This window comes from Lasioglossum baleicum, chromosome 2, assembly GCF_051020765.1.
Source record: "Lasioglossum baleicum chromosome 2, iyLasBale1, whole genome shotgun sequence".
NCBI classification, from domain to species: domain Eukaryota; kingdom Metazoa; phylum Arthropoda; class Insecta; order Hymenoptera; family Halictidae; genus Lasioglossum; species Lasioglossum baleicum.
In genome coordinates, this window is record NC_134930.1 from 11,169,254 (window position 1) to 11,194,095 (window position 24,842).

The 24,842-nt window shown below is 40.9% G+C and overlaps 1 protein-coding gene and 1 pseudogene across 9 annotated transcripts in view; both read left to right on the top strand.

The window, feature by feature from the left end:
- The window catches only part of LOC143218411 (uncharacterized), a 641,385-nt gene that overhangs the window by 430,176 nt on the left and 186,367 nt on the right, over nt 1-24,842 (top strand). The window lies entirely within an intron of this gene.
- Nucleotides 21,906-22,025, top strand: LOC143221713 (5S ribosomal RNA; annotated as a pseudogene).

Here is a 24,842-nt window from a genome sequence, read left to right on the forward strand (position 1 = left end):
ACTTCAAACGTATTTGCGAGTGTGCAATTTAATGGATATAGAATCCGACGCTTCTTATAAAAACTCCATCCACTTCATGCACCGTATGACATTTTTACGGTTCAAAATTGATCGTGCTCGCTTAATTACGGATTAATGCTCGTCAATGGGGAACAGAATTGCAGAAAAAGTCGGCTGAATTTTTAACGCGAGTTTGCCAGCCAAGTCGTGGTTGATCGGTCGCGGGCGAGCCTGGAACGCAATTGAGCGAAAGTCGATCAACCTCGGAATTAGACTGGCAACATTACGGTTATAAAAGCACCGATAGAGGCCAGAGCTTTGCGGCCGTAATTATCGTCTCTGTGACAGACGGAGCGCACGCGCGCTCCATTCGAGTCCGTTTCGCTGGCCACCTCACAGACAGTCGAATGTTTAGTGTCTCTATGAAGAGAGTAATTAAACCCGTAACGGTAGCGCCTCGAATACTAGCCAAACGCGGCTTTCCTTTGGCTTTCTGCTCGTTTAGTCGCGAACGGTCTATGTTCTGGCGGACGTTACAGCGTGCCCCATCCCCTGAGCTCTCGCATGTGCGCGTTTTACCGGACGCAAGAGATTTTAGAGCTTCTAGCCCCGTGTGTCTGACCGTCTGCGCGCTTGTCCGTCGCCGCTTCTAGTTTTCGGGCCACGTTGCTGCCTGCCTCGGCTTCCAATTTGGCTTCCAGTCGCTGTTACTGCACCCGCTCCCCGTTTCCATGCATCGAGCCGATGCAACACGACGCGATGCGGCTTTGGTTTCGTCATTTAAGCGCAAACTTTTGTCCCGACCGGGCAAAGTGCTTCTCCTTCAAACACGCGATCCTACGGTCTCCTCTCTCGTTCGATTTTGATCCCATTCCAACATGCATTCGACGAGAATATTGTACACACACTCGCCAACCTCAGGAATTGAGTGCGATCAAAGTTTACGGCGGTCTGCTTATCCTTCCCTTCATCCCTCAGTTTCGCAACCTAATAAGGAGAGGTCACAATCGTCGATTTTAATTAACCTTTTTCTGATGAATCTACAACGAAAATAAACAAACCCCTTGTCGAGCCATTTTGAGAACAGTCATAATTTATAAAGGTAATAATCATTTCTGTGGTTGTCAGCAAGAATGCCGCATATATTTTCACTTTCGAAATATTTCCGTTTAAAGTTTTGATTACTAATGCTTTGACATAGGACATCGGTTAAATTGCATTATTTTTTTGAGCCATTCGAATTTGTTTTCATTTGGTTTCAATAGTGTAAAGCTCAATCATGCGGCGTTTTTCCTTGCAGCCACAGATTTATGTATCTGTATATCTCAATATATCTTAATTTTTCCGGGCTTTGTCTGATTTCAGTATTCCTTGTACGCAACAATATTGATATCTGCCAAATCTACTTTTTCCAACGTGAACCAAGATTGCTTTCCGAATGATATCAGAACAGCAAAGTGCCTATGTAATCATTAGCATCCATAAAATGTTTATACTGCCGAAAGTATTTGTTTCAAATGTTTTTACGAAGCGTACAACGAAGCTTTTTTTACGATGCTGCACAAAATATATTACTAAGTAGAGAGAGAGAGAGAGTTGCACTATTGATAACCGTACCAATAAATAAATAGGAAGATCAGGAAGAAAGAGAAAAGAAAACATTTTTAAAGAAAAGAGAAACGAAGAAAGAAGGACTTAAAACTTAAAATTGAAAGTAGAAAAAACAAAAATAAAAACACCCATGAAAATTAAAAAAATTATTAATTGTAAGAGAAATTTCAACTCGTAACCTTTACCAACCCTTGCTACCATAGATGTTGAGATATGATGAAGGAATTAAGTATATCAATGAAATTGTTCTGGATATCATAAAATTAAATGTTCATTATCTTGATAAATAATGAGTATTGTCACGCTCGGATATGGGTCAGCTTATGTTTGTTCTAGATTCTCCAGAAAAAGTTTAATTAATATCTACGACCCCCACTGTGACCTCTTCTTGTAACACTCAATGCAACCCTTTTGCAAATTATTTGATCGAGAATAAAGTAATAATAATTCTTCATAGATGCATTTTACAATCCCCATAATCGTACATTAGAAACACTAAAACGCGTTATTTTGACTGAAGTTTTTAAAAAATTCTCGACGTAGAATTCAGCAAAAACTCGTTATTCCACGTCACAATTTTAAATTCACTGTTTCAGGTACTTTTAAAACCACTCGCACATTCATCGCACTGTAACCAACTTCATTTTTAAATTCTGGCACGGACAATGGTTCCGAAAGCAATGGAAGCTACATTCAGTTCATTGTCTGCCAGTCTTTTCCTCTACATCTTCATTGTAGTTCTTCCAACATTCTCCGCAACGCCAATTTTCTGTATATTTTTCAGTGTGATGTAACACGCAGCTTTGAATACGGAAGAAATGAGAATCCACTTCTGTGAAGTATTATTTTATAATTTCTTATCTTTAATTTCAATATTGCAGTTATTTTTACACTATACAATATAACGTATAACTACAAAATTTGTGGCGAAATGCAAAAATTTACAAAAATCTAGAACCATGTAGATAAATTTTGGAATTAAGTCTGTCATACCTCTCTACGAATCGGTGTGGTGTCCTGTCGGTCTTGGAGAACACATTTCTTTATTATACAAGGCACACGACTTGGCTTGTTGTCTCCAAATCAGACCAGGCTGTGCTCGGAATTGGTAATGGCTCGGTAGTCGAAACAGTACTGACGTTGTTGTGATCGCATAGAAATTAAAAGTTCGAAGGTAGGTGTGGTCTTGGAAAATTGTTTATGGCTGGTTGGAGGGTGTGTTTTGAAAGGTGGTGGAAGTAATGGACGATTAGGAAGATGAGGAGTAGAAGTATACTTAAGGTGTCTATTCACGATCAAGCATTTTTCGCAACAATGTCTATTGCGCAACATGATTGATCTTGAATGATAGTGATTGACTAATTAATAAAATGTGGATTTGCGTAAACATCATGCTGCATAATAATTGTTGCGCAATATTCTTGATCGTGAATAGGCCCCTTTTTAGTGATGGGCATACAATACTCTGTCTTGCAAGTTTTGAACAAATCAATCAGCACAGAGTTTCGAATCAATTCGATATTTATTCGAAATCAGAAATTCTTGAAACTGTTGAAACTCTTGAAAGTCTTGATAATCTTAATACGCGAACTGCGTGATTTTCTAGGTTTCATAATATCATAATTAAATGCTGAGATGACGTAATCATTGTTTCGCGATAGATGTAACATTTCAAGACTTTCAATTATTACAAACCTTCCAAAGTTTTAAGGCTTTCAAGATTTTCAAGACAACGAAGACTTTCAAGACGTCCAAGAGTTTCAAGAGTTCTAAGCTTCGAATTATCTTGCAAGTGATTCGAATTTATTGTCGTAAACATTGTATCGAAGCGATTCGAAGTGATTCAGATCCCATCACTAGGTATACTTGGTTACAAGTGGTTACAGCTGTAAAACTATGAATCTCGGTACGCTAACGGTTCAAAAGGTTCAGTATATGTGTTTGTCAGCTGCATTTCTTTCGGGTGCCTTTCGTCCTTCATGGCGTTCACGGTCATTAAGCCGTCACTTGTCCCCTCGTGGAGGGTTTTACGACGGAACAATCGGTTGAAATGAAATATTATAACTAGACTGTGTGTGAATTTTGCAACAAACAAATTTTAAAAGAACGTCGAACACAGTGTTACTTTATTCTCAAGTCACTCGCACGTGTTGTCATCGAGTTAACAACAGTTTTGAGTTCAATGTTTAAAAGGGTGAACTTGGTCTGTGAAAGAGCGAATTTAATTTCTCGAAAGATGAGTACCGTCCGTGAATGTGTGGAGTACGGGACCTGTAAAAAAAGAATTGACCAAAATTGATCGCTCTATACCAGAGAAAGACCAAGCACAACCAGAAATGAACTAATGAAATCATACAGTGTTATGTAGCTTCGAGATAATCCGGTTGGCGGATGCGATGAAGACGTCCGAGTCGATTCGTGTGGCAAAAGTTCCGATTTTCGGCGAATCTCTGGCCAATCTATGACCCGTGTGGCCCCAATCTGCGAAAGAAAAACCACGATAGATTGAGAGAGGGTGGTCTCTCGCGACAGATAGGAAGATCCCAGCTGCGACTTCGTCTCCGACAAACGCAAAGTCAATAATCCATCGCAGGTGGGGGGAGAAAGGAAAAGGAAAGGGAAAGGGAAAGGAGAGCGTGATTTTTATGGGCTCGTACGACCGTGTACCGGTTATTTTCTCTTTTTTCTCTGAGAAGATGGCTAGCCGGACGGTTGAGCAGAACAGCGAACGAGAGAGAAAGAGAGGGGAAAACGCTCGGAGTCCTGAGCCGCAGGATCGTGGGAGCAGGACGAAATGAACCGTGATCGCCGGTGGTCGTGGTTCCCATCCGGGAAACAACCGGGAACTCTCTTACGGACCCGATCGGGTCTAAGATAAAGAGACGGGGGACGCGGGCTCCTCTCGCAGACGTATTCCCGCTACTCGATCTCGGCCAGGAACAACGGCCGAGGAAACGAATGCCGGGAAATGAAGTTTTAAAGCCGAGCCGAGTGGAACACGGACGCGATTGAGGCGGAACTTGTGCCACGCCGAAGACAAATAACGGCAATATTTTTTGGGGTTTGTTTCCGCTGAGTACGGGGAACGCCGACCCCCGAAGAAACAGTTTCAAGTGTTCTTTTACATCGATTGGCTTACTACGCGCCCCCTAATTTGGCACTGCAGTCGCTCACAGGCCAAATCCATTAACCACCTTTCGAGTTTTTGGATATTTTCCCGACAAAACGCTTCATTGTTATAAACAGTTTTTCTCTTTTGAAGAGGCTTACTGGCGTGTCTGACTATATCCAGACTTATCTACTGTATACATTCATTCAAGAATTTTCTGTCATTTTGTATTACAAAGCTACTAGACTAGTTCTTTTTGCGTTTGTAACGATTTAGGATTCTAACATTTAAACAACATTTTATGTGACAAAGGATAAAGTGATTTATATTTTGTTTCTACCAAAGCAAAATTGTGCGGCAATTTTTCTGCTGTCCTATTAGATTGGCAAGGTAGTATTTTCGGCATTTTAAGATGAAATGGAGCCCAGTTTTTTATTTAGGCAATGAACTTTAATGGATAAGATATTTTCTCTCCTGTTCGATGATCTTTTGCCAAAAAGAATAAATAAGAAAATATTTTATTGATTTAAATTCATCGCTTGAATAAAGAAATTCGTGTTTATTTCACCTTAAAATATCAAAATTACTTTCTTGCCAACCCAATAGAATTTACAAAATTATTTGCAATATTGAGTTTTGTGTTATTTCTTATGTTTCTCGGAATTCTTATTTCACGTTCGTTCCCCTCGCTATTGGCGAGCAGAAATTGCAACGCGGGAAGAAGAAAAGCTGCAAAATATCATTTTGAACACAAAGTTTCATGATACGGGGAATTTACTGGAGCTACGCATTTAGCTGATGAAAACTGTATCCAGAATATAGAAGTTCATCAGCAAATTAACCTTCTGCACGCGAAGCCATTTTAACACTAGAACCCGAGGAATTTCATCCAAACTGGAATCTCTTTCATAGCGAACACTTTCCTCCGTTTCATGCGTGTCTTTCAAACATTACTGTTAAGCGCCGCTTCGCTCAGCCGTGCTAATGACATTTTCTATTAGACGTATGCGCAACTAGCTATTTTGTATTGCGCGTGAATAAAATTAAATTACCATATGCGACAGCAATTTAATATAGCAAACAATCTAAAGCTATTCACGGACATGAAAAATAGAAATTAAGTGCACCATACATCGCGTTTCTGACTGAAAATTTAGCTATGTAGTATACAGAAATAACAGCAGCTTCAGGAAATGTTAAAAATATCTGGGAAGGTAATACGAAATATGATTTCAAATTTTTTACTTCACGATAAATTCAAATTTATTTCATTCCATAAATTTTCTTCTTAAAGCTCGTATTATAAGAAAAATTGTGCAACATCTAGATCAATTTAAAGCTATTATTCTATTACTTCTTGACACATCCGATTCCCTTAGACTTTGTTATTTTCAGAAAAATGCAATGGGTAAAGCACAAATCAATTTCGTAACACAGAAATTGTCTCCAGTTACAAAGTGACTTCAAACAATGCTTCACAGCGGCGAATCGAGCGCAAAGCGTTTATTTCGTGCATCGTAGTTTACCGAGTCGTGGTTGATCACGCTCTATGGTCGTTTAAAAAAAAATCGCCTCGGTCCCAACTCCCCCATACTTCGTTAACGAAGTTTGTTAACAACGCGCGATGAGCTTCTGGTCGAGTTCGTTCCAATCAGACGCGGTAATTCGTTTCTCCGTCAGATTATTTCGACGACGATTCGAAGCCCGATCGAATTTTAGCGGCTGGATCGTGAAAGGGGGTGAAAGGGGGATGGAAGCACCCCGCGAACCCGTCGGCCAATCGGAGTCTGTCGGCTGGGGAGATAGATTTATAGGGGAGAGAAAGTGACCGTGGACGCGAGGCGCGGAAAGTTTTCCGGGAAATCATTTCGCTAATTCGAGAGAATTGATGTGGCGGGTTGCCAGAGGGTCGTCTCCCTGGGAAAAAGAAAGTTTTATGGCCCGTTCAATACGTAATACCACTTATTCCCCTCGATTATTCGTTTATCAGCTCGACATTCATCCAGCGTCCTGTTTCCGACGATCTAAACACTGTCTTCCCTCGTTTGTGTAGCGCGAGATTCACATAGACAGAACTCACCAATAATTTTGTCTTAATGGCAACAGCATCTACACCTTTTTCTTAATCTCTTGCCGTACTTTGACGAGCCAGACTCGCGATGAAGCTTTTTAACAAAGTCTAACAAATGGGAATGTTACGCGTTTCATTTTAGATGAGATAACATTTTAGCCATACAAAAAATATACATTTTCTTTTCCCTTCTACGACATTTGTGTGCATAAAGACGTTCTAATCACTGTAACTGTAAAAGACGAGGTACGGCAAGGGTTTAACCACCTGCACTACTATTTATTCTGTGGTTATAGTGATTAGAAATTCTTCACCGTTCAGAGTTTCATGGAAAGAAACATGTATGTAGTTTATATTTTTGGTGTACCTATGTTTTCTCTAAAGGCTATTTTATAGACAACAACAAAACAGAATTTTATTTCGGTTTACAGAAAATTAATACATATTTATTAGACACTGTTCAGAATCTTCGTCACGAGTCCGACTCGATATTGTAGGACATGGGGTTAAGTAAAACAATTTTTCTAATGTCCGCATTGACAAATTGTAAGACTCATGTTTCTCATTTTCAGCACATGTTTCTCAAGGTACGGTCTATAAAAAAAAGAGTTCTATAATATTGATCATTTTTCCTTCAAAGCTTATGGTGGTCCAAATACCCATAAATGCGTGTACAAAATCTTAATGCAAACAGGTCGATAGTTTTTCTAACAAAAAATTCCTAAAGCACGTTGAAAAAGCAATCTCTGATATTACGCAAAAATTTTAGCGTTAATTATGAGCTCAAGCTCATAGCATAGTAGGTCATTGAATTCGTCTTATAACGTCAACTATAACATTATGTAATCAAAAAATACATTTTCACATTTACAAAATCAGACTGATTTTTATTTTTTGTTGAAAAATATATTTTTCCGAAATTTTATATACATATGGAAGTTAGCAGATGTTTCAATACTGTTCAACTTTGGTTCGAGATATTTTTTCCTGAGGTTATCAGAAACCCTTGCAAAATCGGTGTAATGGAGTGCTTCCACAGAAAAGCTTTCACCGTAAATTATGTTGAAATGATGTAATTTATTATCTTAATACTAAATACATATGTAGATCACGAAACTTTTTAATAAGTAAATACATATTTTAAGAAATTTTTGAATCTTACTATTAATTTTCATTGCGAAACATACGCTGCGACTGTCGATACTCATTTCTACTTAAATTAGTTATAAATCTTCAACCTGTGCAGATCTGGGACTAATTCCTTTTGCACTATGATCACAAACCGTTATCGAATGTAATGATACCAGAAAGTGCACCGGATGTTACTCAATAGTATAACGTAATCGTCAATCAAGTTGTATAATCGTAAAAACACTTATAGTATACTGATTTAGATGATAACGACATGAAATCTGTGCGAAAGTGCTCTGTACACGTACTTGAAAAGCTTCGTACATTTAAGAATTTTCACAATTCCCTTAAAACACTTGAAAATCGCTAATGAATTACATTGTTCCAGAGATTGTTTAAGAACGCAAAGCTCTAAAATCTCTTAAAGAAACAATACTGAAACCTTATTCGTCAGACCTTAAACTACGTCGGGCAGCAAAAATTTTCCGACTTACGCAAAATTTTGAAATTAACTTTTTTCCGACACTTTGGAACAAATACCCCACTGTGTAGCGGCTCATTTCTCGGAAAGTGGCGCCGTCTTTGGACATTGTTCGTTGAAAGTGAAAGAAACCGTCGGAGGCTCATTGCGGGGCGAGGATCGATCGATCGTCGTTATCCTGTGTCCCGGAAATAGTCGCGAGGACATGCGCAATTTGATCGAGGAAGCTGCTGACCAGGACGCGCCGTGGTCAGCGGTTTAAACCCGCGCGTTTGCCAGGGTTCATTGAAATGTCCGGTCTTAGGCGGGTTGCTCGGTCCTTGGGAACAAGACGAAAGGGATGCTGGACACCCTCGTCGTAACCCCCTCTGACCTCAGAATACCTAATGAGGACTTTTGATTTTCCTCCGAGCTGACCGGCTACCCGTAACTCCACGAGTCTTGGCCAATTGCGCGTGTTATTTGCAACGACGAGATCATCCTAAGCTCTGGAATTGATGAAGGTAGGGTAGTCTGGCTACATTCGGCTAGTTTGGGTTACTCCTGGATGTCCGCGAAGATGTCGTTGTCATTAATTTCGTACGGGAACTGTCTGTAAAATAGTATCTAATCTCTTCTAACGATCAGGATCAAAGCTGAAATGTTATTTGTTCAGAACAGGGATTGATATATCATCTCACGAAATTAAATGTTTATGATTTCTTTGTTTAAAGACTTGCACTACTGAAACTGATGCACAGTAAACTATTTTTCATTGCAGTTGGTCTTCAATGATTTTTAATAATTTTGAAACAATGGTTGTACGCACGTTAAAACGATCTACTAGGTGTACACAAAAAAGCATATCAGTTCATTGAAATAAACGAAGCAGTTACGACCCTTCATATTTTCAGCTGTTTGAAGTTAATAAAGAGCAACAGGAATTTCTGTTTGGCAGCAGTTCTTTGCAATTGATATAGACCATTTTAATTTCGCACAAAGATCCGCAGTCTACTTATTACATAAATGTTAGGATGACCAGATTAATACGTTTGCACAACTCTCCTCGTTTCTTACAACGTGTGAATTATAAACCGTGAAGTATATCCTGTATTTTGCATTAAAAGCGGCGGTAAATATTGTCAAAAACTTAAGGGGGTAGACTCGTTTTTCCAGGATTGGAAGATGGGGTTTTTCAGTAGTCAAAAGCGCTATATAAAAGATTAATCTAGGTCGCGATTGCCCTCAAAAGTCCTATTTTTAACATTTTCGTGATTTGCATTATTTGGAAGCATTCAGCTGCGCATGTAGCTATATTCATAGAGCTGCGACAGCTACATGCTTCCGAATAATGCAAATTATGCCTCGTAAACGTAAAGATATTACTTTTGAGAGCGATCGCGGCCTAGATTGAGCTTTTATCTAGCGTTTATGACAATTATAAAATCCCATCTTTGCAATACCGAGAAATGAGAAGACGCATCCCGCGCCCTTGCAATCCTAGAAACGAGTCTACCTCCTCTTAACGGAAGGTTTTTACAATTATCTCCGAAACGTTGAGTGCATATATCGGGAAAAGTTGTTCGGAATGTTGACCTTGACAACATCTGACAACAATTGGATCCCCTTTTGTCAATATTTACCAAATCGGCGTGTTACACTTCGGTAATGTTCCTTGTCAGCTACACGCGTTCTTACGAGAAGCAACGACCAGATACCGGCGTGAAAGTTGCGTTGGAGTACGAACCCAGCTTGGCTAAAAATAATTTGGTAGCCGACGTTTAATTCGATTTCTCGCGATCCCGGTCTAATAGAGGACGATAACAAGGTCTCACCGATGGGGTTATTTTAATAATGAATTAATTCGAGGGACGTTATAGGCACCGGGAAGACCGACATAGGGGGTGTTTGTGGACGGTCCGCAGGGACCCGGAGCACCACGTGGGCCACGTGGTACCCACAGGATAATTGGAGGCCACTGCGGTTTTAGGGACTCTCCTCCAGCCCCTTCCGGACCGTTCTCTACGGAAACCCTTACGTACGAGGCTTGTATGCGTGGCAGTTCGACTGCCGGTATTATCCGGATTCCTGATTCGCTTTGCTGCATAATAATTAAGGATTTCGCGTGTCGTGAAGCTCCGTGGCACCGCAGCTTGCGTGCCGCCGCTGTTTGCCAGACGAAACCTTAAATCGAAATCACGGTTGTATCAACATTCGAAGCCGACGAAGATTATTAAACAATGGTCATGCGAATTTTCTTTTACCCTCGCAATAAATGTATGTATTGACGCCTGGATCAATGTGGAATTGCGTTTTTCTTTTGGTATGCGAAATCCTGGTAAAATAAATCCATCCGTTGCGATTACGGTTTGTTCCCGAGTTCCTCTTCTGAACAGACTGAGGACTTTTATTCTCATTATGGATACACAGTACAGCGCAATAACATTTTTAGTTTCGTTTTGCTGAAATGCGAAGGGGTTGTTGTCTAGACTATTATGCAGAATAAAAATTTTCTGCATTAATTACAGTATATGTACTGGAGCTGCATAAACACATCTACGTATTTCTTTTCTTAATAATCTTAACCAGTCGGAAATGAGATTCTCTGCTTTAAATTTGATCTATTCATTTTTAATAACCACGAAACTGCGGATAATTACACGTGTACACGTGGAAATAAGGGAAATAGAACGTTACGTTTGTATCGCTGAAAATTAATGGTACTTCATTTCTGTTACAAAGAACTCTTCCGGTTGTTGGTATTATTCCGGACTTTGTGGAACGACCGACGAACGTAGATTATTCGTAAATGTTCAACGAGTGTGCTTCGGTAATTTTTAAACGGTATTTAAAGTGAATTGTCGGCGTATTTAGCGTTAATGGTGTTCAGTTAACTGTAAATTTCATTTCCGCATTATTTGCCAGGACAAAATAAGGAAATGATCGAACACGCGCGTGGCCGGATCGTGCAAACCGGATGGACGAGGAACGCACGGGAAGCGCGATTACGCATTTTGACGCTCGTTTTTCAACGCTGCGGCTGCGAATAGCGCGGCCCTACTCGCCGCGAGTCAAATATATCTTGGCACGATGACGATCCGGTGGCCAGAGAAGCGTTTAATTAGCAAACGTGCTTTGATCTGATTTCAATGGAGGTGAAATTAAATCACCGGTCGAGAGAGTGACAACGACCAGGAGTATGGGGCGCGGAATTATTTTGTTGTTGGCCCGCGGAATTAACAATCTGAACCATGCTTACGTTTTTCATGGATTTTCCTCTACTCTTCGCATTTATTTTACAGTACAATAGGATTCCTCGTTAGGCCTCATCGACTTTATTTCAGCAAGAAATCACGCGTAGCGCGCGTTGTCTGACTATGCGCCGACTTATCTACTTGGTAGCCATCTGAATCATTCGATGCATGTGTCTCGACATGTTTTACTTGCGTAAAACTAAAAATTTGTTTAATTGACTTTCAACTACGATCTGTACGTTTATATTAAAGGGTGGGCCATTTAAGATTTGGAATTTGAATCGGCTATGAAAAAAAAACTAATGAATATTTTTTCAAAGTTATGAGTTTATTAGAAAGATTGAACCTTTCCATTTAGGAATGGAAGACAACATCATTCAAATGACTGCCACGGCTAGCCTTACAATACCCCATTCGATCAGTCCAATTTTCCAGAACATTTTCGATTGTTTGGGCCTCTCATTTCCACCTCGGAGGATACGTCAATAAGCAAAATTGTCGTATCTGGAGCTCAGAAAATTCACACGTCATCGTGGAGAAACCAATGCATCCACAACGAGTGACTGTCTGATGCGGATTTTGGTCTGCGGCATTATTGGGCCATTTTTCTTCGAAAATGAGCAAGGAAACGCCGTTACAGTGAATGGCGATCGTTACCGCGCCATGCTAAGCGATTTTTTGTTTCCCAAAATTGAAGAGGATGACATAGACGACATTTGGTTTCAACGGGACAGCGCAACGTGCCACACAGCCAACGTAACAATCGATCTTTTGCGCATTGTTTTCGAAAATCGCATAATCAGCCGAAATGCTGATGTCAATTGGCCACCTTGAAGCTGCGATTTGACTCCGTTGGACTTTTTTTTGTGGGGAACCGTTAAGAACAAGTGTTACGCTAACCATCCAGCGACGATTGACGACTTGAAACACAAAATCGAAGTTGCCATTGACGAAATAGAGGCCAAACAACCGAAAATGTACTGAAAAATTGGACTGATCGAATGGGGTATTGTAAGGCTAGCCGTGGCAGTCATTTGAATGATGTTATCTTCCATTCCTAAATGGAAAGGTTCAATCTTTCTAATAAACTCATAACTTTGAAAAAATATTCATTAGTTTTTTATTAGCCGATTCAAATTTCATGATGGCCCACCCTGTATGTGGGGTTTTCTAAAAAAAGTGCGTTGAAACGCCCAACGTTCTACCTTGACAATTTCTCAGCCGAGTACCGAAGAGTAACGAGAGATCTTTTAACAATGAACTTCATCAATTTCGTCTGCGCTTTTTTTTGCCGGAGTTAATCGGTTTGGCAAACGAGCGGCTCGTACTGCATCGAGACTGCAGCTACCTTTTCAACATGCTCCGTCCACGTTAAGATCGCGATCCCAGCCGTCGGAGCCGACGTTTTTTCTCCCGTTTGTTAATTCGAATTCCCGCGACCTCGTTTCTGCACCGGGCTCGGTGCATCGCGACACGTTTAATTCCTGCGCGCGTTGTCTCTAATTGAAATTACGACACAAAAGGATGCTCGGGCCGCGCGCGAAAGGCATCCCCCCGCGCCTTTGGAAAGCGAAACATTTCTGCGCGTTTCATTAGGAAGCCCTTCATTCCGCTCGACAACGGTGCGGCGCGCAACCCGCTGGGAGAAATATTTCAAAATGAATTCCTGTTTAATTCAACGGGCCCGGCCGAGGAACCGTTTGGTCTCCTCCCCGTGCTTGGCTCGAGCCGCGCCTAAATAAACCAATTATTAATTACAGCGTGAGCCAGTAATTCGGGCCGGAACGGGAAAGGAGGTAGGCCGGGAACAAAACAAAACTAAAAAAAGAAAAGCTCCACTGATATCAGATTCGCGGAGGGCGGTGAAACGAAGGAAAAGAAAAAAATACGAGGTGATAACTTCGCGTGTTCTGTACGCGCGTCCATTTCGAACGGCTACGATCGGAGGACGGCGGACAGCGAGCGTTATTTACGATCGCGCGCGAGTATTTTCCGCGGCCGTTAATTGCCGGTGACGTATCGCCGGTTACAATAGCGTCGATCCCGGTCCCCGGCCAATGAAATCCCATATTCGGCTCCCACGGCGCGGCGTCGCTGGACAGGTGTTGCGCCTCTCGTATGTATCGACTTCGCAACACGGTAGGGATTGCCATGCGAAATGCGTTCCTGTGTACTGGGTGTCTCGATACAGGTGGTACAAGCGGCACGAGGTGATTCTACATGCAACAATAAGTGAAAAAGAACGAATAACAGTTCTTCGATTGACGCGCTCCGTTTTCAAGGAAATGGTGCTTGAATGTTCGACGGTCACGCGTGCCCCCCTAGCATTCGCAAGAAGGTTGGACGATATTTTTGGGACACTCTGTAGAATCTTCCTCCTTCTTATTAGAATGTTATGATGTAAATTAAATCGTTGTGCAAGGAGTTGATAAACAACTTGTGGAGACTTGACTTCAATACTAGTTGTAATACATATTAATCGGTAACAAATTACTATTTACTACAAAACGATACACTAGTTAACAAATTCACTATCACGTCGGTCATGCATGGAATACACGAATCACAGAATTGAAGAATTAAAAGAGCAATCACTGGGATCACCTCGAACTTTTCAGTTTCGATTTGAATAACTGGATTACTTTGATGTTGTGGGAGTTTTCAGGGCTGCAACGTGGTAAAAGAAAGCAGGAAATATCGTGTGCACTAAACTCCTGAAAAATTATGCATATCGGTCGCTTGTGTCGTATACGTCGCTCCATAGAAATTCTATGGCCGATGGATTTGCGTCGTAACATGATTCGTCCCATTCAAAACCGGTCCCTTTTCACAGCAGCTCTCTTCAACTTTCCTCATCGTTTTTCACCTCGTCGGCAGAGTTTTGACGCTGGCCCGTGTAACATTCGCTCGCCGCTGATCGGCGGAGTTTCGCTATACTTCCTGAAGGAATTTCCCTGATCGCCGGCAAACTGGATTCCCCGCCGCGTATCGTAAAACAAGGAATGCGGTGCAGGAGTTCCAGGGCCGGTCGCCGCGGCCTCTGTTTTATTCAGAGGATCGCGCACCTGTCGTAAGTTTACACGTGCCGGGTAATTTCTGAGGGGCGCGCACGCGACGATAGGTCTACGGCATTAGCACTTTCCCCGGGCCCCGGCCGAATTTATTCGAGACAAAAGGGAAAAAGAACCGGCGAGAATCGGTTTTAATATCGTCCGCGCCGAATATTTCACCCCGCCAAGGAATTTCTCGAGTTTCGTTACGATACGCGAATCTACCCCGGGAAAAATGTCCGCGCAATTTTCACTTCTCCGAGGTATACCGTCTACGAGTTAGTCCTCACGATTTTTTACGCAATCTTGATAGACTGAGGACCACAAACAATGCATCGAACAAATGTGAATCAGTTTTTAATAGTCTGTATATTGCATCATTAGGAATTTGAGAAAAAAGTTTAATTTCAATGAAATTCAATGAATGAATTCAATAATGTACTATACTGTGACCTTGAGTCGAGATTTTCAACTAAGAAATTGATATTGAACAGCAACTCTCTCCTTGTGTAACAAAGCCAATCATATCATTTGTTTCATATCTTCAAAGAAATGTGAATCTTTCTTTTTAAAAAATCGATACAATAATCAATTACAGATTGAAGGTTGCCGTATTTGATTTATCGAAGTGCATCAGTCATTGACGCTTTTAAGCTTCCAATTTATCTGGAAGCAGCACGCTGTACTTGTAACATCTGTAGAGTTTTCCTGCGAAGCAAGATAAATTGTTAGGAAAACTCTGCTGACACTTTATTAATGCGGCTTGGATTCTCAACCTTGGGAAGAAGCCAGTCATCAATTTCCAACAAGAACTTATTCATCACTGTGTATTATGATTCTTGTGGAACAAGATTTTATGATTTGAGGCAACCACGCTTTCACGAAAAAATAACAAATCAATTGCAAAATCACTCGAAAATTAGGTAATTATTTTCAAGGAGGCACTCCTCTCCGAATTTGACTCAAATTTAATGTTATAGATTTGGACGGGTAAACTTTCTTTTACGGGACCAGAAAGTTTTGCCTTTCTCCTATAAATAATTGTTTATTTGGTATGTAATCCAGTAGATTTTTGAACAAGGAGATCTGAGAAATCGAAGTTCAGATCCTGTTGGATCAATGGTTCAAAAGTTATGGTTGCTTAAAGTTGAGCAATTTGCGGTGTTTTTGACAGGAAAGTGCGCCGCCATGTAGACAGCACAGGCACGCGGTAATATTGCTAAAAAATTTCTGTTCCCGTAAGGAAAAGAACAGCCATTTCGACATTCTGAACAACTTTTTTCTTTTCACAACATACTTAAATGTCATAAAAATCGGAGAGGAGTGCTTGTTTGTAAATAATTACCGAAAATTACATTATATCATTTGATAGAGATTGATATAGTGAACCAAAGAAGCACTCACATACTTTAATAATATTAAATGTATGCAGCTTTTATATAACCATTTATTGTTCAACTCTTTTTCAATCTAAATTTAACGGAGCACAAAATACGAGGCACTTCAGCTATTGTTCGATATTTTTCTAATACACGTTCTACTAAATACACTTATTCATCGAAATCGAAAAGCTGAAACCCATCATTTTGATGAGTCCAGCAGTTTTCCATTGTTAACCCTAGGATTAGAATCCCCGATCCATTTTGATCAGGCGTTTCAAAAACATCATCCATCTACTCTGCTATTGTCATCTCGCGATTCTTCCGTTTTTGATCTACCGATGTAGTATTGTACGTTGTAACTGTCAGGAAATAAAATATGGTTGATATATATCTACGATCTTTATGGCAGTTTACGCTGCGCCTTAGGAGCAGTGAACGTTTCCTCGTGAAAAAATACACAGGCACAAAAGGACGGGTCGCGTGCATCGGTTTGCACAGCCGGTCGGATCGTTTTACGATCGTGCCCGCGAAAATTCGGAGCACCATGTGCGCTGGGGCAACAGAAAGAGAGCAACTGTACAGCCATAAATCAACACGGTTGCAGCACCATAGATTTTTAGCAACAAACCGTCTACAGCTACAATCTCTTACCAAAACTTTACACCGTTCGATAACAGAGTTCGCAGAGTACTGTTCAAACACAACGATCACTGCCGCACTAAATTGATGGAAGGGACGATAGAAAAAGAAAGAACAAAATAAGCCATAAAACGTGTCATACCCGATAGAGGAAACGTTAAACACGGAGTGCATGCTAATTTAAACTGTCCAAAGCCATTATCAATAGTTAAGTTTCCGAATTGTATACATATATTTTCTTTGATGAAAGCATTCGAATTTAATTGCTCATTCCAACCGGGCTTTGTAATTCAAATTTCAATGAACGAATCGCGGCACATGCGGTATAATAACTATCGACCATAAATGTGTACGCGCTTAATAGAAAGGATCAAAAGTTGCAAAACTGATTAATCGGCGTGGGAAATATTAATTAGAACGAAGGAAAAATATATTGTGTGCAACGAAATTTTAATTAAAACACATGCACTGTGTTTGCGTGTTCACGCTTGTTTGTACAGTTGAATTTCAGAATTGAATTTATTATTTTAATGTATTACCGTCTGAAAATATCCACAAAGCATTAACTAACCAGTATACTTTTTAGATAAATTCGTTCACTGAGCTATTGTAAAAATATTATGTTTTCTCACAGTTTTTCATGCATCGTTTGCAAGAGATGGGAGCCAAATAGACATTTATTTTTTCTGTTTTAAATTGCAGCCACTCAGCTGTATCACAAATGTATAATCGTATAACGCACTTCGTAAATATATAATTGTATAATGCTATTCATAAATGCATAATTGTATAATACTATTCATAAATGCATAAACACTTTGTAATAAACAATTGCATACCTTGTACGCGCTCCAGTTTCCTCACGACAAAGCAAAATGTTGAATTCAAGAATCAAGTTGAATTGAAACGCAAAGTAGGAGCGAATGAAATATCACCGACATCAGAAATCTGTTGTCGAGTATGCAAGGATTAACGAGAACACAAAACGAAAGAAGCAACCCGTAACTTTTTCACGTTTCAAGAGCAATCGTAACCGGGCCAAAATATTTAACATCGTGACGGTCTCGTAAATCATTACTGTCGGTTCCGAGGGGAAAGTGAAAGAGTCAGTGACAGAAGACACCGGGATATGACGCGTACCGCGTGTTCCATGCCACGCGTTCGTCGACGTTAGTTCTGACAGAGTAATCCGTAAAGGAAAGCTACCCGTGACGAGCCTCCGAATTATTTGCCCGACCAAATGTGTATATTTTTACGGAAGCGCGTGTCTGCCCCGTGGCACCTGGCGCGTGTCAGAAACAACGAGAACTAACGACCGGTGGCTGCGTTTGAAGTGAAATTTTTGTTCGTCGGTCAAAGAGAGGTTTATTGTTGCTGGCGTTCTGAAACAGATAGCGGCGATAAGTGTCGACGGAGCTTTCACAGTGTCAATAATCCTTGAAAATTTTCGGATAATTCCTCCGAATGGAACCGGTGCACAGTGGTCCGGATGGTCGATCTAACAGTTCATTTGGTAAAAAATGACTTGTGTCTCATATACTTCATACATCTACATTACTTTCTAAATGTTTAGCAATGCCGAAAATGTTGATATTAATGAAATTTTATAAAAATTATAGTTAGGACAAGCATTTAAAAATTAACATTTTGTGAACATGATTTTCGATCGAAAAAATGACTAATTTTCTTTTGTGAACTCTGCCGAAACGATTTAATATTCCGAAAAATTATTTTTTTAATGAAGAGCATTCTTTTACCTTCAAATTGCATTCCTCAATTTTAGAATTACAGTTTGTCATTTATTAAATAAAAAATTCTTAACAGACTAGTGAAACTTGTCAAAGTTATTTCCTTATGACATGGAATATCTTTTGAATTTCAAATTGTTTTGCATTTCTTCAAATCGGAATTTTTTCAGTATACTTTTGCTGGTGTGATTCCGCAAGAATCATTTCCACCTTCGTCCCTCCTCAGGAATTATTATTGTTTAAATTTAAAGTGTCACACATACTTCAGTGGATATTAATGTTTATCGAATGTATATTGCTTTCTAAATGTCCATGACCTACAAAACCGATTAAATTAATGAGATTTAGATATCACCATTTTATGAATACCATTATGGATTATTGTTTCTTTCCACAAACTGAACATGATCTTTCAGGCAATTCCGATAATGAGACAAAAAATGTTTTAAACAAAAGTTAATCAACATTCAGCGGTCTACAAATTGCAATACAAAATATTTAAAAAAATGTTTATTCTATAGAAAATCAAGGTCACCTTTAATTTTTGAAGATTGATATCTAGTTTTAACTTCATAATATTGTAGCTGATGTCAAAATGAAACCAACGACCTTCATTGCTATACCCTTAAATTTCCAAATAATGCTAAAATTTTAATAAACTGCTGGATCGGCCGCCCGGACCAATGTGCGGTGGCCCGTACTATCGTTGAGGGCACACCAGGAGCGCCGAGTTTTCTAAATCCTCCATTTTTTGTTCCACTTTTGATTTCGATCTAATTATTCAGTAGCATCGTTAGTCCTTCAGTAAACCATGTAAATGTAAACGTTAATTCCCGAGAAAATCGATAGAGTATTAATAAAAATTGTGTATACACTAAAACCTAATTACTAGAAGATCAGCTCATTTGTTCGATATACATTGTCGTTTGTTGACGAGTGTAAAATAGTGTTTGCTATAAATAGACAGTGGATCTTTATGCAGAATAATTTCCCACCTGAATTGCAACAAGCTAGAGTGAAATAGTTTATTTTCTTCCGTAATAGGTTGAAAATAATATAACAAAATGTATAATTCTTCTAAAATTTTGACTGTGTCCAATGGTGTACCTACTCATTTTTGTAGTAAATGCACAAAATCCGCTATTTATAACTCTATCTAGTTATAAATACGGAGATATTGAACGAAGGAATGCATAATTTTAATTTCCAATTAAAAAACTTCTGCTTTTCTTAAGTGAGTAATTGAAAAGAAAACGGTTCGGAACATGCTGTAGTTTTGATGGTTTTGTATTAATTGGGGTGTTTAGCGAGACCAGGGCTAGTTAAGTCCATTAGAGCGGCGTAATTACGGTAGAAACTTTGGGAGAGGATCTAATAGAAAGCCGTGCTAGAGCGAATCGTCGGGGCAAAGCGCACTGTCGGGAGCATCTGCCATCTCCCGAAACGAAAGCGAACGGCGCGGCGTGGCACGGCGCGAATCGGCTGTGTGCTGGTCGCTGCTTTAAATCCCTGGACACGCTTTTGAGCCTGGCCGTGGCAATTCAATCGTGTACGAACGAACGAAACAGTTCCCGTTGGCCCGGAGCGTAGGCGCAGCAACGTTGCAGCGTGAATTTCGGTGTAATTTTACGCGACCCAACCCCCTGTCTCCGCGAGCATACGCGGCGGGGGTGGAGGAGGAGAATCGGCTATTTTCTCTGGAATTTCTCATTTGTTCGATGGAAATCCGGCCGCGAAAGCGTCCACCACGAACGGCCAATAAATTTTTGCAACGCAACCCGGTGAAAACTTTAGCGCACGGGCGCAACCCCCTCTTTACGTCCCTCTTCCCTTGATCGCCGGTGCTCGACGCATTTCTGCGCTGAAACCGGACAAAAACACCGGAAGAAAAAGCTGCATGCACGCTTGTCTCTGTGTGGGCGTGCACGCGCGCTTTATCTGCCGCTTCTTTCGGTCCGGCGGTCAATCGGGAAAACCGTCTGTCCGCGCGATTAACGATCGATTCCCAGCTAGCACACTGGACCGATTTGTTTGAGCATAATCAATCGGGGCCCCGGCCTGTTTGACTATTGACATTCCGCGGTGGAGCGCGGTTTAATCGTGTACGCGTCGCTCGGCGTATTATCATTCGTAACTACCCTCCGAAAATTTCGATGCGCTTCCCAGTGACACAGGTGACCGACCGGGATGAAAACCGGTCGGCTCAATTAGGGCAAAGAGCAGACCCGATGTGAAAAATCTCAGCCGCGAGGATTCACGCGAACATATGGATATTTTTGAGTAAGGACATTTGGCTGTGGAATAGCGATGGTCAATTGAGGCTATCCGCCTCAGATAGTATGCGGTGTTACCAACAACTTTTTGAAGTTTTTAAGTCCAGTTCCTTAACATTGTTCCAAACAATTTGTATTGGAGAATTTCGATTTAGATGGCAGACGTTCCTGACGGCTTTGCCCGATTTGCGCGTGAACGCCGGTGTGGCTTTCTATTATATCCTCTCGCCGCGGTTCGTTCGGAAAGTTTCTATCGTAATTACCCGTTCTAAAGGGTTCGACGAGCCGTGGTCCCACTAAACACCCCTGTAGCTACCATCTTGTTAGAGAATAACTTCGGCGCGGCGCGCATTTAACTGGAGCGCGACCCGCTCGCCGTGTTTCGTTTAATTCCGATTTCTAACCCTCCGCCACGATTCCACCCCCGAAGAACACTCACCCTGAGCCACGGACGATGCCGGAGCTGGTTCGTTAAGGAGTTAAGCGGTCTTCCTTCCCACGAATCGACCGGCTGTTGCTCGTTTCGGATATTAATTGATCTCTCGGCCGCGGACTCGCAAGTTTCGCGACGGCTCCCGGGAAATTTCTCCGCCGAAACCCCGGAAGGCCCGATGATGCTACGGGATGCTAGGGTTTATAGTTGTTGAGTACGGCAAAACACTTTTACGGGAAACCAATTATAAAATGTGAAAATTGTAAAATACAAATGGAAGCTAACCTGTTTATTGGCCACACGGAAAGCCTCAAGCTATCTTTTTAGGGGCTTTTGTCAAATACATAAAAAACCAATATTGTCGGTACGGTCTGGCGCTCGAGTGTTAAAAATAAAAGTAGAAATAAATAAACTCGGTAAAAGGACAAAAACGGATATAATAAATAGAGTGGAATAAATATGGTATATTAAACCTGGGTAGAACAGATAAAATAAATCCCCGAATGAGAGGTACTGTGCAAATCAAATAAACAGAATAAATAAGCCGGCAAAGAGGTGTGTGCTTTGACAGAGGAAACTTTTATTACGTGAAAATTTCCCTCTAATTTGCAGTACTGTATTTGCAAACGTATTGCTTCATTTCAAATACACTAAAGTCAAACTTCTTCTTGCCTGACCATCAATGGGATGGACTACTTAAGTGTCTTGTATAAAATCGCAGTAATTAATTTAATGAAACAATAAGTCAACGACCATGCCTCGCTGCAAAACACCGGTTCTCGTCCGATCACCGATGTGAAGCAGCGGTGGGCGCGGTTAGTACTTGGATGGGTGACCGCCTGGGTATACCGTGTGTTGTTGGCATAAAAAGGTGGTTCGGAACTCACCTTAATAAAATGTAGGTCCCGCTGAAATTGGGCGTTAGTGAGAGTGGAAGAGGGAGAGAATGGTAAACGGATTTGAAACCCTAAGGTGACCAAATATTATTAAAAAAAAATTTAATGAAACAATAATTGAACTGTCAGAATTTACCATAACCATTATTATAACTGGATGACGGATATCTATGCAAGATAGAAATTTTCTGCATTGACGAGATAAATTAGTAGGTAAGATATACAAGAAGGAGTTTGAGAGTATCGATCCGCGTCTTCATCAACTTAATACAACCGCTAAAGGAATAAACAAATTTTTGGCAAATTTGCCTAGGGTAAAAAGCTTCCTGCTTTCACGACGAATGTCTGTTTCGCTGTAAACGAAGCTGGATGGTACGCGATCCGCCTGTGTTCCATGACGTCCGACCGGTAGTTGAGGAAACGTTGTTTAATTTCAACGAACACGTCCGGTGTGTTCGGAGTTCTCGTGTATCGTCGACGAGCAACATGATTCTGAACGAAAGGCAACCATGCTTCTGACGAAACCCTTTCTGTAAACCATAACTAGAGGTCGGATAAAGTACACTGCAGGTACAGAGAATCACCGTATTGAGGTCGGTTTATCTTAGCCAGTCCAAGCCAGTCGGACAGAAGCTTACTACCCTGGTTTTGTATCCAGTATTTTAGCTTTCTGGAAATAAACCGACCTTTATACGGACCAGTAATGTGTTACGGAAAGCTGGATGTTGAGACATGCTTAGTGTGTGGGCGACTCGAGTCTACGCTGTGTTCGATTTTAAATAATGCCATTCTTGATAGTAATCCTTTCAATATCTCCTTGATGAGTTTATTGGTTTCTTTCATTGCATCTCCATGATGCGTGTTTCCCAGCGGTTAGATAATCGCAGTTGAGCACACTGACAAGACGCAACACTGGACATCGAAGACAAATAGCTGCAGTCAGCAAAAATGTCTGAGGTACAGCGCAGGAATAGCGGCAACGATGATTACGCGACATTCGGAAGCCACGGGAATTTCAGGTTTAGGGAGAACAGGAGAAAATGACGCGGGATCATTAAAGCGCCGGGATTCCCGAGCCGATCAGACCGAGATCAAAGCGACGCCACATTCGATGGACTCGCGTTAGATGGCGAGCTGCGGGTCGAGGCCTGGCCGGCGAACGGGCAGGATTAATTAAGGTCGTTTGTCCAGCGATTTGCGCCGAAATCAAATCGCGCTGGACGAGCGCGCGACGCCGCCATCCAAGGAACGTAACGAATGGGTATCAAGCGCTACCAGGAACCGGTAATGCAGGGGGGCGTTGCACGAGCCCGTCGCTCACCATTACTAAGCATTGTGTCTGCGGTTCCAGGCGATTTGTACCCTTGCCGACCACGCGTCAGGGACATTTATTAAAGCGGTACTCGTTCGACAGACTAAGAGCAACGGAGAGCCCTGTGCCCTTGTGAAACAGAGAAGAATGCAGACCGACTGGACCATTTTGCCCGATCTCCTCCCTTCACAGGGGCTTACCGTTCTCGCACGGTCGAACTACTCGGTTTCCACGATGTTTCGTAACATTAGGTAACAGATTCCCCGATTATGAAATACACGTTGGTCCACTTGAAAATCACCTCCTAAATATGTCCCTCAATTGTCGTCGTATAAAAAACCCTTTGTATGTTTGACTGACATCGATGCACGAATATTCTGCAGGGAATATTTTTATACCAAGACCATTTTTCAACCCTTTTTTCACAGATATCAATTTCAGTGTACACTGAATGAACAAACTATAAGAAACGCCTGCATAAATTGACAAATTTACAATGAAACAATCAATTTCTAAATGAAAATCTAACCACACTGAATTTTTATTACCATAGGGAGGTATTGAAGCTTGCAAATTGCAAACATATGTTTAGCAATACTATAGGCAGTCCTATCCGACATATGAACAATAAATATATTTTTCGCACGGTGGCGCTAATTATTTATTCATTAACTGTAAGTGTATACTTTCTTCCACCACCCTGTAAACAGGGTGTTCCAGTATTGATAGTATAACATTCCATCTCACTTTTCGGACCAGCATCCATTTTGGGGAATCAAAATTAATATAGGCCCTACAAAATGATTTGATTTGCACTGTGCACATTCTGTAGGCATAATTCACGACACGAAAACTGCGTGGAGAAGACAATATTTGAACTCGGGCCATTTTACGACTATAAATGTCCAACAACTATGAAGGTCATTGTACTACGGTTTTTCCGTAGCGTCATTATCCGAGTATTATCGGGAGCTGAAAAGAAGCCTCCTGAGACGGCACAATCGCAAGGGGCGTCTCTCGCTCGGCACGTCTGTTCCCACCATCCATCCTCTCGTAGTCTGAATGTTTATGTTTTGACGGCACACATACGTAACATGTGTGACTGCTATTTAACCCTGAAGTGACGCGGAAGAGATCCATTTGTTCGATCGATTCGTTCAATCGTTTGCAAGAAATGAAATCATAAAATTTGTTTACATTTTTCGACATTGTGAAGCTAATTATTAGACTACGGATGTTTATGCAGTTTTCAATTTTTGTAGGCAAATTTTAAGAAAGAGGAATCATATAAAATGTTGTTTTCAGTAGTAGTAGTCTTTGTAGATCTGAAATAAATAAAATCCTGATTAAATTTTGTGGAATTTTATTTTCTAGCATATTTTGACAATTTTTTGAAGACATAAATGCATAAAGATCCGCAGTCTAGTAATTATCGACGTTCAAAAAATTATTTTATAATAGCCCAATCGTTTC